The sequence below is a fragment of the Lontra canadensis genome, unplaced genomic scaffold (assembly GCF_010015895.1).
Source record: "Lontra canadensis isolate GAN:19392208 unplaced genomic scaffold, GSC_riverotter_1.0 scaffold103, whole genome shotgun sequence".
Taxonomy (NCBI): Eukaryota; Metazoa; Chordata; class Mammalia; order Carnivora; family Mustelidae; genus Lontra; species Lontra canadensis.
The window spans coordinates 6,713,475-6,730,541 of record NW_022631097.1 but is presented as its reverse complement, the minus strand read 5'-3'; the positions used below and the strand labels follow the sequence as shown (position 1 = coordinate 6,730,541).

At 43.9% G+C, this 17,067-nt stretch overlaps 1 pseudogene; it reads right to left on the bottom strand.

The window, feature by feature from the left end:
- Positions 1–1,208: 1,208 nt before the first annotated feature.
- LOC116855510 lies at positions 1,209–1,308 on the bottom strand (annotated as a pseudogene).
- Between the last annotated feature and the right edge of the window lie 15,759 nt (positions 1,309–17,067).

The following is a 17,067-nucleotide window of genomic DNA, read 5'->3' as shown; positions in this document are numbered from 1 at the left end:
TATTTAAAACCATGAAAAAACATATAAAGAGGTATGAGTTGGACAGAGATTCTGGAGATCACATAGTGCTGAGAGACATTACAGATTTGACCATTCAAAATGCAGACACCTCATTAAACACTAAAAGCATTCAGGTGTAACTAAAAAAGGAAATGATCTATATCAGGCCAAGAGTAAGAGTTCCTGTAGAAGGCCCTAAACCAAGTCTTGAAAAATCAAGATGATCTGCTCATGAATAAATAGCCAGCCAGGGCAAAATGCAGCACTCTTTAAAGAAAGAAAACAAATCCAGACTTTTAACACAATGCCTAGCACAACGTCAAAAATAATTATGCAAAGAAGTAGGAAATATGACATGTAATCAGAAAAAAAAATAGTCAATATAAACAGACTCAGAAAAGACACAAATTCTGGAAATAGCAAATGGGAACTTTAAAACAATTATTATAATTAAAGAAAAAGAGGTACATAATGAGTGAACAGATAAGGAATCAGTAGGGAAAATGGGAACAATTTTTAAAAAAAAACAAATGAAGAAGTTTGCTGGGGTGGTTCAGTCAGTTAAGTATCTGACTCTCGATCTCAGCTCCTGTCTTAATCTCAGGGTTGTGAGATCAAACCCTGTGTTGGGCTCCATGCTGGGCATGGAGCTTACTTTTAAAAAGTAAAGATTCTAGAGGCAAAAAAATATATTTGAAATGAAAAAGTCACCCAGTGGGCTAATAGTAGCTATAACACTGCAGAAGGAAAAATCAGTAAACATGAAGATATGTCACTATCAAAACTGAAGAACATAGAGAAAAGAATATTGAAAATATCAACAGAATCTCAGTGAAACAATATTAAGCAGTCTCTCAAATATGTAATTAGAGTGCAACAAGAAGAAAAGAAAGACCCTGGGGTAAAAAAATAGAATCAAAGAACTAATGGCTATCTTTCTTTCCAAATTTAAGGAAAATTACCAACATACATACACAAAAAGCTCAACAAATCCCAAAGAGGATGAACACACAAAAAACTACACTTAGATATATCATCACCAAGCTGCTGCAAATGAAAGAGAAATTCTTAACCATATCTAAAGAAAGAAGACATGGTACATACAGCAAAATAGCGATAACAAAAACTCCTGGTTTCTTGTGAGAAACAAAGCCAAACTGTGCTGAGAGAAAAAAAAAAAAGTCAACCCAGAATTCTTTTTTTTTTTTTTAAATATGAACTGCTCCACACATTTGCCTGTCATCTTTCTTCAGGGGCTGTGCTAATATTCTCCACATCTTCCAATTTTATTCTGCTTCCGAAGGGAGCACACAGCCTAGAATTCTTTGCCTAGCAAAAACATTCTTTCCCTTTTAATAATGAAGGTGAAGTAAATGTACTTCCAGAAAAACAAAGACAAGAACAACAAGAAAATAAACAAAAATACAACACAAAGTCCTGCAATACAAGAAAGGTTAAAAGAAGTTCTTCAGGCCAAAGAGAATAGCACAAAAGTCAGGAGAGAGATAAATGGAAGTGCTCATTGCTGTAAAGTTCTCATATGGGAAGAAGTGTATTAATTCAAAGTACACCATAGGAGAATATATATGGTATCCCTAGGTTCTAGGGCCAAGAGCAAAAATAAACAAAACAAATAGGTATGGTTAGAAAGCCAACAGAAGATAGAAAATGGAATACCTAAAAATACTTGACCAATTTAAAGGTGGAGAAAGAGAAAAAAGAAAGATAGATGAGATAAATAAAAATGAATAGCAAGATAGTGGACACAAAGCCAACTATAACAACAATTACACTAAAGAATGGAATAACACTCCAAATAAATATTAAGTATAAATAGACTAAATGCTCCAATTAAAAGACAGAAATGATCAGATTGGACCCAACTGTGTTGTCTAGAATATATGTCCTTTGAAGTATAAAAACACATATAGGCTAAAAGTAAAAGGATGGGGAAAGATATGATATAAAGTCCAGTCATAAAAGAACTGGAATGACTATCTTCGTAGTAGACAAAGTAGGCTTCAAAACAAGGATTAAATAAGAACATTTTATAGTGATAAAAGGGTCACTTGGACAAGAAGACAATGTTCCTAAACCTGTATACATCTACCGAAGAACTCCAAAACACATGAAGCAAAATTTGAAAATGCAAGAGGGAAAATAAACAGATACAAAATTCAAGTTAAAAGATGTTAACACTTTGTTTAAAAACAACAGACGTAATATTTTGACTACACATTACTGCACAACATACCAGTGACCAGAATGGAGAGTTAATGCAGAGTTCTTAGCATACAGATCATTACATACTCTCTCTGAAAGAAAGAAATAATCCAAGATCTCTCAGCTTTGGAAGGTCTTTATAGGTTTGTAGAGGCAAAAACCATAAAGGAAAATTTTGGTAGATTTTACATTTAAAACAAATTTGTACTTGGGGCGCCTGGGAGGTTCAGTTGGTTAAGTGTCCAACTCTTGATTTCGGCTCAGGTTATGATCTTAGGGTCTTTTTTTTTTAATATTTTATTTATTTATTTGACACACAGAGAGAGATCACAAGTAGGCAGAGAGGCAGGCAGAGAGAGGAGGAAGCAGGCTCCCGGCTGAGCAGAGAGCCTGATGCGGGCTTGATCCCAGGACCATGAGATCATAACCTGAGCCGAAGGCAGAGGCTTAACCCACTGAGCCACCCAGGTGCCCCGTGATCTTAGAGTCTTGAGCCTGAGCCCCACATTGAGCTCCATGCTGGGCGTGGAGCCCGCTTACTATTCTCTGCCTCCCTCTCCTTCTGCTCCTCAGCCCCCTGCAAAAAGAAAAAGCAAACCTCAAAAACCCTTAAGAAAATGGAAAAGTAAGGAAGAGAAGAGTAATAATAAACTCTCTGGGACTATACCAAAATAAAAAGCTTTTTTGCACAGTGAAAGAAACCATTGACAATATGAAAAGGCAACCTACTGAATGGGAAAAGATTTCACAAATGACATAGCCAACAAGGGGTTAATAACCAAAATATATGAAAAGAACACATACAACGCAACACCAAAAATACAAATAATCCAATTTAAAATGGCAAAAGACCTGAGTAGATGCTTTTCCGAAGAAGACATACAGGTGACAGACCCATGGAAAGGGAGTTGCTCAGCATCACTCGACATCAGGGAAATGCAAGTCCAAACCGCAGGGAGATGCCACCGCACACCTGTCAGAATGTCTAGAATAAAAAACAATATCAAAACAAAACAAAACAAAAGAACAAGAAATAACAAGTGTTGGTGAAGATGTGGAGAAAGAGGAACCCTCGTGCCCTGCTGGTGGGAATGCGAACTGGTGTGGCCGCTGTGGAAAACAGTATGGAGGTTCCTCAAAAAAATAAAAAATAGAAATACCATATAATCCAGTAATTCCACTACTGGATATTTACCCAAACAAAATGAAGACATTGATTAGAAAAGATATTCATTACAGCAGCATTATTTTACAATAGTCAAGATACGGAAACCAGCAAGTGTCCATCCATAGACGAATGGATAAAGAGGATGTGGTGTAGTCCACACAACTCTCACTCAGCCCCCAAAAGAAAGAGACCTTGTCATTTGCAACAACATGGAGGGACCCGCCTATAGGATACTACGCTCAGTGAAGTAAGTCAGCCAGAGAAAGACAAATACTATATGGTTTCACTTCTATGTGAACTCAAAGAAAGCAAACCAGACTAATAAAACAAGTTCATAGGTGCAGAGAACAGACCAGTGGTTGCCCCAAGGGAGAGGAGTTTGGGGGGTGGGTGAAATGGGTGAAGGGGATCAGGAGGTATAAACTTCCAATGACAAAATAATACAAATTATGGGGATTAATGTACACCATTTTTCCAAGGCTGTATTAATTCTGTTTCTCTGATAATCCTGACTAGTACAAGGGACATGGGGAGACTAGCAATGATCCTGTGTGGGGCAGGTTCCTGTGCTGTTACACACCTATTTCTCTGGGTGGTGGAAAGTGAGTTGCTCAGATCCCATTCCAGCCACCAGGGTCTTGGGACTTGAGAGATCTGGGCCTGGGGACCTCTGTGGGGACCTTCCTTCAGCAGGGTGCTACTCACACTGCAAATGCTGACCTTGCCTGCTAGCGGATCACGGTCAGCGCTCTGGGGTCAGCTGGTGCCCCACCACAGGAGGGAAGCCCGTCTCCTCGCAGCGAAGCGAGTGCATTCACCTGCCCCGGCTGTCTTACCGAGTACGGACAGAAAGCGAAGGCTTCTCACACCTGCAGAATGTTCTGGAGGCTTCCACCGGGAGGGGTGTGCTTTACTTCCGCGGGGGGATTTAGGGTTCAGAATGAATGCGCTCAGGCTCCCAGGATGCAGAGAGCTGGCCTGGGCCATCAGGGGGCTGCTCAGCCAGGAAGAAGGTCAGACCTCGGGGAGGCTTCATGTGCTGAGTATAAGAGACCACATTCAGGGGCAGAAAGGAACGTCCGCTCCCTAGAAGCCAGCAGAAATCCGCAGAACTCACGGACCCACGCAAGGCAACCTCCTGTTGATGTGGGTTGACTTCCACTGGTGGATTTCAGCTTCAAAAAAAAGAGGCTAGATCTTGCAAACCGCTAAGCGAATCTCAGTCCACTTTGCTCTTGACAGAGCTGTGTCGTTACTGAACCAACTCACTTGGGATGTCCGCCCTGTAATGTGTTTAGAATCAAAATTGCTGATACAGGGGGAAAAAAAAAATCCTCCCAAACCAACAGTCACCCTGCCGGCTGCATCACTGATCATAAATTGAGCCTGTCTCCAGCATCGGCTCCCTGTTAGCATTGATGCACTCACCTCCATTTCTGGGAGAAAAGGACTTCAACGTCTTCACCAAATTGAAGCACAACACTGTATAAAGAAGGGTCTCTTAGACCCAAAGAGAAGGGGCCCATGATGGCGGGAGCCACTCCGCTCTTCTACTTGAACTGCCGTTGGCCATGTAACTAGTGGGAGCCTAGGAGGGATCTCAGAGGTACCGGGACATACCAGCTCCTCTCTTTGATGGAGGAATGGTCTCCTGGCTTGTCAGTCTACTCAGGAATGCAAATCAGGTGCAGGATTTGGAAGGTGAGGGAAATGGGGCAGGGATGGAAGCGGCTGAAGCCACAGCCAGAATCCCCCACCACCATGGGCAGAGGACCTCAGGAGGGAAATGGCGTCATCTGCCTTCCTCCCTCCCTCCCCTCCAAGAGGAGCCCAAGAGGTTCTCCAGGGTCCCAAAGCACATAAGGCAGATAAGTCTGTGACTTTTTAGGATGCCTGGGTGGCTCAGTCAGTTAAGCATCTGCCTTTGGCTCACTGTGAACCTGGGGTCCTGGGATCAAGCCCCACATTGGGCTCCCTGCTCAGAGGGGAGTCTGCTTTTCTCTCTCCCTCCCCCCCACTCATTTTCTCTCTCAAATAAATAAATAAAGGTCTTTTAAAAAAATTTGTGACTTTTCACCTTCACTTGACACCCCTCCACCCCAGTCTGTGGCCAGGGTGGCCCCCACCACTGCTCTGCTTCCTCTTGCCTCAGTTTTTGTGTCTACAAGAAGCCGGCAGCTCCAACACTGGACTGCCTGTGCTTTCTGTGATTTCTTCTCCTGGGTCCAGAGCAATCCCCTAGTTCATGGCACAGAGAGGATGCTGTGAGACTGCTGGCAAGGATGGAGAGGCCGCTCCACAACCTGGCCACCTTGTTCCAGTTGTCAGCCACACCCTGTTTCCCATTCATGCAGTACTGCATGCCACGGGTCTTGCAAAGGACCCTTTGTGCCCTATCGGCCAGCCTTCAGAGAGTACCCACGAGATGCCAATGTCATGTGATGCACCCGGAGACACAGCATCCTGCTTCCGAGGAGTCACCTGATCCTATAGTAAGGACTCCTCACCCTTCCACGCGTCAGCACCAATGCAAGCACGGGACACGCTAACTCCCGCAATTCCCACTCGCACCCTATTAAACAGGAGCCAACCACCATGCCCATCCCGCGGGGATGATGGCTTGGGATGAAGTTATTTGCCCATGATTGAAAAACAAGTGAGTGGCCGAGCGGAGTTCCACCCCAGAGAGTCCTGGCTCCAGAGGCATCTGACTCTGGAGGGGGAGATGATCCTGCAGACACATGGTAGACCATACAACAGAAGAGTGTGCCAGCAGGAGGGACAGAGAAAGCATAGCGCCAAAAGAGACCCCAGCCAGGAGAGGCTGGGGATGGAGAAGATGGCAGAAGTCGTCCTGGCAGCATGAGCTGAGAGTTCCCATTTCTTTCACACTTAATGCCAGACATTGTGCCAGGGCGTTGCCTGGTGCTCTCATGTGCACCCCAAGCTCGGGGCAGCGCGGGTTCCAGCCTGCCCCCTCGTGGGCACGTCTCCTCTCTGAACTGGGTGATGCCGTGTTGATGGCATCCGGGCTTTCTCAATCCTCTGTTATTTTTTTGTTGTTGTTTTTGTTTTTTAAGATTATTTATTTATTTATTTGAAAGACAGAGATCACAAGTAGGCAGAGAAGCAGGCAGAGAGGGAGGAAGGGAAGCAGGCTCCCTGCTGAGCAGAGAGCCTGATGTGGGGCTTGATCCCAGGATCCTGGGATCATAATCCGAGCTGAAGGCAGAGGCTTTAACCCAGTGAGCCACCCAGGCGCCCCTCAATCCTCTGTTTTAAGACTCAGTTGTTAACTGTAACCCAGAGCAACTTGGGGGCCAGCTGCCCGGTCACCCAGTGAGCAAGTAGCCTCTGCCTCCAGAGTGGGCTCTTCATGGAGGAAGTCAACAGCATCTGAGCCCATTAAGATCCAGAACCCAAGGCCTTGCATGTGTGTGGGTGGGGGGAAGGGGTCAATTTGTTAAGTTCCTGCTCCTCTCAAGGAGGAATGAAGACCCAGGTAGGATAGGTAAAGAGAATCAAAAAGCTTCTACTGCTCCCCACCGCCAGTTGCCCCCCTTTCCCACAGTCTGTCAGGTAGACATCCCAAGTGTTAAGAAGAGCCTATGTTCAGAGAGAAAGACTTGGGAAACAGAAGTTTTAGGTTGATTCACCCTAACTGTGTGCCCTTCACTTAGAAGGTTCTGCTGATGGGAGCTGGAACCCCGGGCAGGGGGCAGGCTCTGTGAGGATGGGCCTTGTGCTGCTGGCCACCTGGCGGGATCAGGGCTGCCGGGTAACTTGGGGGCAGGGAGGTGCCAAGGCAGGGAGGAGGGCTCCAGGCAAAAGAAAGCATGAGCAGGGGTGAGGGCAGACAGACAAGCAGACTCCCCACGGAGTGCAGAGCCAGACCTGGGGCTTGATCCCAGGACCCCGAGATCATGACCTAAAGTCAGAGGCTTAGCCGACTGAGCCATCCAGGTGCCCAGATCCCCTAGTCCTTTAAAACATAGACACTGGAAAGCTTCAGAGGTGCTTTGAGACACCACTGACACCCTGTGGAAAGCCTGTGAACTTCTCTGCAGCTTAGCTTCTCAGACAGGCCTGCCTGTGATCTAAGCTCACAGTAACAAGCAGAATGGCAGGGCTAAAGCAATGCCTAGCATTTGTAGGGCCCTTTCTTGTCACCAGATTCAGGCTCACTGATGCTCACAAGCTACACCGTGGGGTAGGTATCATTTTCAACACCTTACAGGTGAGGACACCGAGCCTCAGTCATGGGCCAGGGTCGTGCAGTCAGTGAAGGCAGAGGAGTGACTGGAGCTCTGTCCAAGGTCAGGGGCCTTCACTCTGCATAGTGCTCCCCCCACAGTCCCTGGTGTCACCCCGAAGGGCCTTTGTGCCAAGTGATGTATACTGGACTTGGGGCTTTGCTTGAACCCTCCTCTCTGGGTGACCTTGGGCCAGACTTTCAGCCAAGACCCTCTTGGCTTTCCCATGCCAAGCAAACCTGACTTTCTTGCAGGTGTGGCCCAGAGCAAGAGAGCCATAGTGCAGACCATCTGCGAGCAGCTGTGGAAAAGGAAACGCCAATGGTACATTAGTACAGCACCCAGACTTTTAGGAGAAGGGGCCAGCATGACCCTTCTCAGTCCCCCAAGGCTGTGAGTGTGACGGCCCCCCTTCTCCCCTGTGCAGAGTTACTTGTGCTCTCCAACCCCCCAACCCCCACCAGCCCAGGGGTGGGAGGGTCTTCATCTTCCTCCTCTCTGGGCAGGAACCTTCATAGCTCCACGTGGGGACTTGCTCCCAGGGGTTTCCTCAGGCCTAGCCTAATGCTGGCAACACAAAAGCAATGCACAGATACTTGTGGAAGGAAGGCAGGCAGGAAGTCTGAATGAACAATGCCAAGATCTAAGTGTGGGAAGAATAACAAACTTCTGCCCATCACAGAAGACATGCATTCCTTCCGAGAGTCAGAGCTCCCCTAGCTTTGCTCCCAGCTCCCCAGCCACAACGGAAAGCAAATTTTCAAATATTTGATTAACACATGGCAAATATGACTATCCATTATCTTCCAAATCCTTTGTCGAGTATGTGTTTTGCAAATATTTTCTCCCAGTCTGTGTCTTGTCTTTTAATTCTCTTAACAGTATAGTTTGCAGAGCAAAAGTTTTTGTATTTTAATGGAGACCAACTTACCAAATGTTCTTTCATGGATGGTGCTTTTGGTGTTGAATCTGAAAAGTCATCACCAAACCCAAGGTCACCTTGATCTCTTCAGTGTGATCTTCTATGAGTTTAACTGTTTTGCTTTTGACAGTTAGGTCTATGATCCATGTCGTGCCAATTTTTGTGAAAGGGATAACTTCTGGGTCTAGATTCATTTGTTTTTGGTTTTGATTTTGGTTTTTTTGTGTGTGTGTTTTTTTTGCATGTGATTTTCCAGTTGTTCCAGCAGCGTTTGTTGAAAAGACTCTTTGCCCCAGTGTATTGCCTTTGCTCCTTTGTCAAAGATCAACTGACTATTCTGTGCCATTGACTGAATGTGTCCCCCCAGATTAGGTGAAACCTGATCTTCGGTATGGTAATTGAGGGAGTGAGAACTATGGTAATTGAGGGAGTGAGAACTTATGTGTGTGATTAGATCAGGAGGGTAGAGTCCTCTTGCATGGAATTCCTGCCCTTATCAGAGAAACCCCAGAGAACTCTCTTGCCCCTTCTGTCATATGAGGACACACTGAGAAGACCGCTATCTATGAACAAAGAAGGGTCTCACCAGACCATGCACATGCCACATGCCCTGACCTTGAACTAACCAGCTTCCAGAACTCTGAGAACTTGACTGGATCCTTATGGCACTCTCTCTCTCTCTCTTTTTTTTTTTTTTAAGATTTTATTTATTTATTTGATAGACAGATCACAAGTAGGCAGAGAGAGGAAGGGAAGCAGGCTCCCTGCTGAGCAGAGAGCCCGACGCGGGGCTCGATCCCAGGACCCCGGGATCATGACCTGAGCCAAAGGCAGAGCCTTTAACCACTGAGCCACCCAGGCACCCTGGCACTTTCTTTTTTGTTCCATTGATCTATGTGCCTGTTCTTTCCCCAATAGCACTGTCTTGATTACTGTACCTGTGTAGTAAGTCTTGAAGTTGAATGCCATCAGTTTGACCTTGTTCTTTTTCTTCAACCTTGTGCTGGTTGTTCTGGGTCTTTTGCTTCTGGACCTATACAGACCAGCACTATGCCATTCACACCCTCTACCAAAGTGGACTGCTTCTAGAACAGCCCCACCAGTTCTGCATCCTCTAGCTGGGTCAGGCCATGTCTACAGACAAGCTCCAGCCTGCCCACATCCTCCAGGAATGGTGGGCTGCCTCTATGGACCAGCGCCAGCTCACACTCTGGCAAGATTTTTTGTTTTTTGTTTTTGCCACAGAAACCCTGCATGTTTCTGGGGTCATCATTCCCTCTTGGCCTTGGAGGGGGTCCCTGTCCTGCCCTCAGTTCCCCCAGTGTCCTCTCTTTCTCGCCCTAGAAATAGTAGCTGTTCTTTTGCACCTTCTACCTCCAGACTCCCTGCCTAACTCCTGTTAGCAAAGAACCACCTTGTCTTGCTCTACTTCATAACTCCTTATGCTAAAATATCCCCAAAATATCCTTCATAATTCCTTATGCTAAAATATCCTTGTTCTAATAACCTGTGAAGTTTCTGTTTCTGTTCCTGAGGGACCCTATCTAATAGAGCACCCCCTGGCAGAGACAAACAAAAAGTCAGTTGGCAAAAGCAGGGACATTGCTGGCCGAGTCACAGTTCCAGTGGGATGTATGTGTGCTGGGGGGAGAAGGGTGGTGTTTGGAGTTGACAGCCCCTCATTAACTAGAACAGAGGGTGAAATAAAGATATTTTCAGATGAACATAACAGCTTTCCATGAGCAGATCCTCATGAAAGAGAATTCTAAAACAACAGCCTTCCAGAAAAAAAAAAAAAATCCCAAATGGAAGACCTGAATATATAAAGAAATGATGAGCCAAGATAATAATGATAAATACCAGGATAAACTAAAAGACCATTGATTGCATGAAACAATAGTATCTTATGAGGGAAAAAAAAAAACAAAAAGAATAAGAACATTGGAGTCAGACAGGGGCTGCTAGACTGAACTGGGTTTCCCTGAACTTCACAGGTTGAGGTCGTAACCCCCACTGCCATGGTATTTAGAGATGGTGCCTTTAAGAACGAGTGATGAAGCTGAGACCAGGCCATGAGGGTGGGGCCCTCAGGATGGATTAGAGTCCTTCTAAGAAGAGGCACCAGGGGCACCTGTGAGAAGTCAGCCATCTGCAAGCCGAGAGAGGGCGCTCCCCCATACCTGAGCTCACTGGAACCCTTCGGAACCACAAGAAACTGAACTTCTGTTGTTTGAGCCGCCCAGTCGATGGTATTTTGTGGTGGCACAAAATACCCCAGCAGACTAAGACAGAGGTACATGGATTGCAGGCTCCTGCACAGCCCCCAAGGAGTGGATAGATGGGGCTCACATCTAGGCAGTATGTACTTGAACGTTGTCTGGAATGAATCAGCCATGATGTGCGCTGACTAGACCATGCGCATGTCACACTGGCTGTTTAAAAAGATACCTTTTAATTACATCTGAGAAAAATCATTGCTCAACCCTACATTTTGATAAATTAAGTTTCCCTGGTGTAATTCTTAGCGTAATGACTCAAAAAATATAGACAGTATCTGTTTCTAACTTATCAAAGAAAAAAATCACAGTGATTCAAAAAAATCAACCCAAAAGAACACGAGAAAGGAAGGAAAAAGAGAAAGGAGATGAAAGAATGCACAACCATTCTCTATTGGCTCTAAACAACATATTTAGAAAGTTGTATTACATTTTAACTTTTTTCCTTTGAAACACAAGAAGTGTCAGAATGAGGGTAACATCTAAATATTTGTTAACTAGAGACAAATCTAAAACATAAAGTAACAGAAAGCAGCAAAAGGACAGAAAAAGAGTCACCAAGAAGATGTTAATCAAAAGAAAGCTCGTGGAGGATGGTGTATCAAGCAAAACAGATTTAAGGCAAAGACAGTTTGTTACCAGGACGAAGCTTGTGTCATAAGAACAGAAGCCCATTCATCAGAAAGTCTGCAAAAAGCTAATTAAAAAAACAGTTCTCATGGTCCGCCTGTTCAAATCCCAGCTCTGCGGCTTCTGTATGGGATCCTCAGCAAAGTACTTAGTCTCTGCGGTTTTCAGTTTCCTCACCTGTAAGTGGGAATATTACAAGTACCTGCCTTGCAGGGTGCTTGTGAGGATAAGGGAGACCGTATACCTTTAAGGCGATTAGAACAATGCTGGACATATATGTACCTAAGAAGCATCACATAAATAAGGCATGAGATTACAAACCCTAATCACATGCATCAAAATATGTGTGGGAAAGGTTAATGGAAATACAAAAATGAGACATACTAGTCCAAATTCTTAGCGGGCTATATTTTTAGAAGATTTTATTTATTTATTTATCTGGCAAGGGCTCCCAACAAGCAGGAGGAGGGGGAGAAGAAGAGGGAGGGAGCAGACTCTGAGCTGAGCACAGAAGCCCCACAGGGGTCCATCTCATGACTTTGAGCTCATGACCTGAGCTGAAACTAAGAGTCAGACACTTAACCAACTGAGCCACCCAGGGCCTCCCTTGTGGGCTATTTTAAATACATCTTACTAGTGATTAAAAAAAAAGCCCAGTAATGATATAGAAGATTGACAATACATAAAACTTACATTAATTGGCAGGTATAAAACATTGCATCCAACAAGCTCGTATACATTATTTTCCAAAACTTGCCATATACTGGGTCAAAAAGTAAGTCTTATCCAATTTATTCGAGCATGCATGCAAGAAATCATGCAAATCATGTTCTAGGACTACATAAAGCTTATAAAATCCTCATACATTTGGAAATTAAGAAATAGGCTTCTACAGGCATCTAGATAATTTACACATGCACATTGGAAAATGTCAATGTCACAACTAATGGAATTTAATTTTGCAGAATGTAGAGGAATACCATGGCACTAATATGTGTATGGGGGAAGAGAAACCTGAGAAATAACAAAAATAAAGATAACCCTGAAAACCCTAAGATCTCATCTCATGGAATTAGAAAAATAATAGCAGAATAAACTCAAAAAAGGAGAAAGAAGGAATCACTAAAATTCAAAGTGGAAATAAAAGAAAATGAAAACAAGCACACAATAGAGAAGGTCAACAAAGCTAACAGCTGTTTTTTCGAAAACACGAGTAAAATTGGCGAGCCTCTGGTGGACCCAGATAAGAAAAAGAGAGACAGCACACACCTATTTCAGTGATGGAACAAAGGGAAATTACTACAGTTTCTGCTTGCATTAAGAAAGATCATAAGAACTATATTTATTTATGATTCTTTCAACTCAAAGACACAGAAATGGAAAAACAGAATGAAATTAATAGCATAATGCAACTGATATTGTGGATAGATATATATATTTTTCATACTGTGTATTTTTAAAGATACACATTGTTAAATAAATATATAAAAAGTTAACTGGGGAAAAAAGGAAGATAAAAGAATGTAATGAGCAACATTTTCCTCCAAATTTAGAAGGAATAGTTATATTTTTAGAACAAAGTAATTTATTAGAAATGACTCAAGAAAAAATAAAGAACTTAAATTGCCCTATTGAAATTTAAGAAACTGAATCAGCAATCCATAGCCTTTCCTCAGTGAAAGGCTCAGACTCCCATGGCTTTACTTTTGATTTCTATGAAACCTTAAATCAAGGACTGATCTTAAACAAACTCTTCAACAGAATAGAAATAAAGTGAAAAATACTCTCTTGCTTATTTTATGAGGCAAACATAACCTTGATGCCAAAATCTAGTGATAGTTAAAGAAGAAAAATTATAATCTACTCATGAACGTAAACAGAATTTCTAAACAAAACATTAACAAATTAATGTAATCTATAGTTAGTTAACAGGTTAGCGGTGAAAAATTACTGAAGCATTGAAATCAATACAGAAAGTCATTTGTAAAATTCAACATCTATTTGTGATTTTTTTCAAAATTGAGAAAAGAAATTGAAGAATTTTATTAATTTTTAATTAATATTAATTAATTAATATTAATTTTATTTTAATTTATTTTATTAATCTATGAAGTTTTTAAAAAACATACCCACAGTAAATATCACAGAACCCATTATTATAGTAACCCATTAGTATAGTATAGTATATAAGGCAAGAAATAGTATAGTATAGTATAGTATAATAAGGCAAGAAAATTATATAAATGATATAAAAGAGCTGTTTTAAGGCCAAACTTTTAAAAATCAGAAAGAAACAGAAAGAATATTATAAATAAAAAGATATTAGACAAAAGAGTTAGAGATTTTAAAATACTCTCTTTGGAAAGATCAAGTAGACAAATAACAACCAAGGTACAAAAGGTCTGATTAATGTGTCTAACAAAGCTTGATCAATTAAATATTAGAGAAAGGATACACATTGCTTTCAAGTGAACACAGAACATTCACAAATGTGAACTACAAATAAGGCCACAGAGGAGACCTCAGTATACTCCAGAGAATTCACAGCAAGGTTAGACTATGTTTTCTGACCTTATATAAAATAAATCCATATCAAAAGGATCAATTTATAAAATACCTTATGAATGAAAACGGAAAACAAAATGTAATATGACTACATGGTCTTTGGAATAAAGAAGAAATAATAAAGGAAAGTATTAACTATTCTTCATTGAAATGAAAAATACCCCATGTCCAAATGCATATGACAAAGCTAAAGTAACATTTAGAGGTAAAATTATAGTTTCAAACAACAAATGAGTTAAGTTCTCATTTAATAAGCTCCAAATAGTGGGGCACCTGGGGTGGCGCCTGGGGTAGTTGGTTAAGTATCAGACTCTTGATTTCATCTCAGGTCATGATCTTGGGGTTTTCAGCCCCTGCAATGGGGTCCATGCTGAGCAGGGAGTTTGCTTGAGATTCTTTCTCTCCTTCTCCCTCGGCCCCTCCTGTCCCCCTCTCTGAAAAAAAAAAATAAATAAAAATTAAAAATAAGCTCCAAAAAGAATAAGAGCACCCAAGCAAGTGAACAAGCAAACACAGCACCCAAAGAGAAGAGTTGGAATAGGTAAAATAGGGAATAATAGAAAAGTGGAAGATGAATAAAACCACATAATTGGTTCTTTGAAAAGTCTCCTCATAGAGACAATCCAGCAGGAAAACTACTCAAGAGGAGATTCAAATAAACAAAAATGTAAAAGAAAAATAGAAGAAGAAACAGAAACATTTCTGTAACAATGTTCAATGTTCAGTTGCCACGAGAAATAGCAAATCTGCATAGATCAAAAGCCAGTTGCCAAAACCTTAACAACTTTTTGACCTAAGCCCTCTCCACCCCACCCCCCACCACCCAGAGTTTAGACAAGGAGTCTAGAGACTCCATCATTTGAGTAACTTGCAAGGTCACAGAGCAGAGCCAGGCTTCGAACTCCAGCAGCCTGATTCTAGAAGCTTCCCTCTCTACCCTCATGCTTTACTCTTTTGTTTCGCAAAAGAGTATAGTGTAAGCGTGATGACGGTAAGCAGCCGTTCTGTCCTTCGTCTCTATGTCACCATGTGTAGCACATGGAAAAGGCTTTATACATTTAAAAACAGTCCATTTTTAAAGACATGAACATTCACTTGGTTACAAAACATACAGGTCCTAAAACGGTAAACAGTAGATGTCTCCCTCCCACCTCCACCCCCTGGGAACCTCTCCTGAGATAACGCTCTCATCTTCAGGTGGATCCTGTCGAAAGCATCTTGTGTTCATATAAATAAGCAAATGTGTTCCCTGTTCCTCTCTTTATCTAGTGAATAGCGCATATGCACATTTCACTGCTTTTGGTTTTTCCCCTTTACTGCTATATCTTGAAGGTCACACCAATTCAAGTCAAAGAGCCTCATTCTTAGTATAGTTGCAGGGTACTCCATTGGACATCTAGTAGAATTTCACAATCTCTTGATAGAACAGGAGGGTATTTCCAACCTTTTGTGATTTCAAATAATCTGGTGGTGAATGTATCATTTAGCACATGGGCAAATAAAGCCCATGAAATAGATACCCGTCCCACTACCTGTGGGCTATCTGCCTCCATTTCTAAAGCTGAATAACAAGTTACCCCAAATCAGAGTAACCTATGGCAATGGCATTCATCTTTGCTCACAGATCTACAGTTGCGGCCAGCGGGACTCAGTGGGGACAGAGGTCTGGCCATCAGCTGTGCCGGTTCCTGGAGGACCCAGTCTTCTGACCAAGTCTTGTCCACCCACAGGGCCAGCAAGCCATCCTGGCTGTTGGCTGAGACCTTAGCAGGTACCAGACCCTTGCGTGGGGCCCCTGCAGGCAGCCTGGGCTTCCTCACAACATGGTGTCTGAGCTCCAGAAAGACATTCTGAGAGAGACAGGCTGGCTTTGTCACATTTCTGGAAAATCCGATCAGTCGTGGATACATTCTAGATACGGAATTGTTCCATGACGGGTGTGTACAGTTCTAACTTCCATAGATGTTTGCTGATTGCCCATCAGAGTTTTTGCTAATTCACTCCCACCCGCAGTGCATGAGACGCACATACTTGTTGCCCAAAGGAGGGAAAGATTGACGGAAAGGAGGAAGGAGTGAGTGAAGGAGTGGGCGGAATGAATGAATGCGCAGCTGGTCTGGAGATAAACACTTGATCGTCTGGCCACTGGGGGGCGGTGTTTACCCATGGAAGCGCAGGGAGGCGCCCTGGGATAGACTGTCTGTGAGCACGTCAGTGCCCTTTGCTTTGGGCCCGGGAGGTGGGGGTGGGGGGAGGCTCAAGCCTCTCTACATCCAGGTGCGGGTGTGTGGGATTATGCCCTATTTGGCTGTCCTCCACAGCCCGGAAGAGGGAAGGAGCAGGAGTCCCAGTTCGCCGTTCCTTTCGCTCCTTACAGTCCAGGAGGCTTCTGACGCCCGTGTAGAGCTCAGAACAGATTCGTCCTCTGTAGGGGCCTTAGGGGCTTGAGGCTTTGCCTTCAAAGGCACATCTCCAGCGGTGGTAGTTCTAAGACCTGGAACAGTGGCTCAGCAGAGGCCCTGCAGGAGCCGAGCCCCGCCCTCTGGCACCTCCCCTGGGTGATTCCAGGGGCCCGTGGCCCCTTCCCCACGCCCTCTTTCCAGTGGGACCCTTGGTCACCTCCAGGGGCGACTTGGAACTCCCGAGACCTGCCCCTCGCCTGCCCTAGCTCTCCTGCGCAGGGCCCTGGGTGAGATCCTGGGGGTATCAGGCCAGACTTTGCCCCTGCCCCCCACCCTGCACACGAACCTTGTAACACACTGAGTGAGGTGAGCAGATGTCCCCCTTGCCCGTCTCCGATGGTCACCTCAAGCACTGAGATCCAGGGCAAGGCTGGCAGATGGGGTGCGGAGTCAGGAACACGGAAAGGAACCCAGCCTCTGAAGTTTGACCATTCGCTCTTAGCCCAAACTAGGGAGCCAGCAGGCCTCTCAGGCCACCCTACAGTCTACCCTTAGGAGGCCCTGCTGCTCACCCACTCGTGGTTGTCCCCTTGGGTCCTGACCCATCCCTCTCCCAGTCACAGTCCCC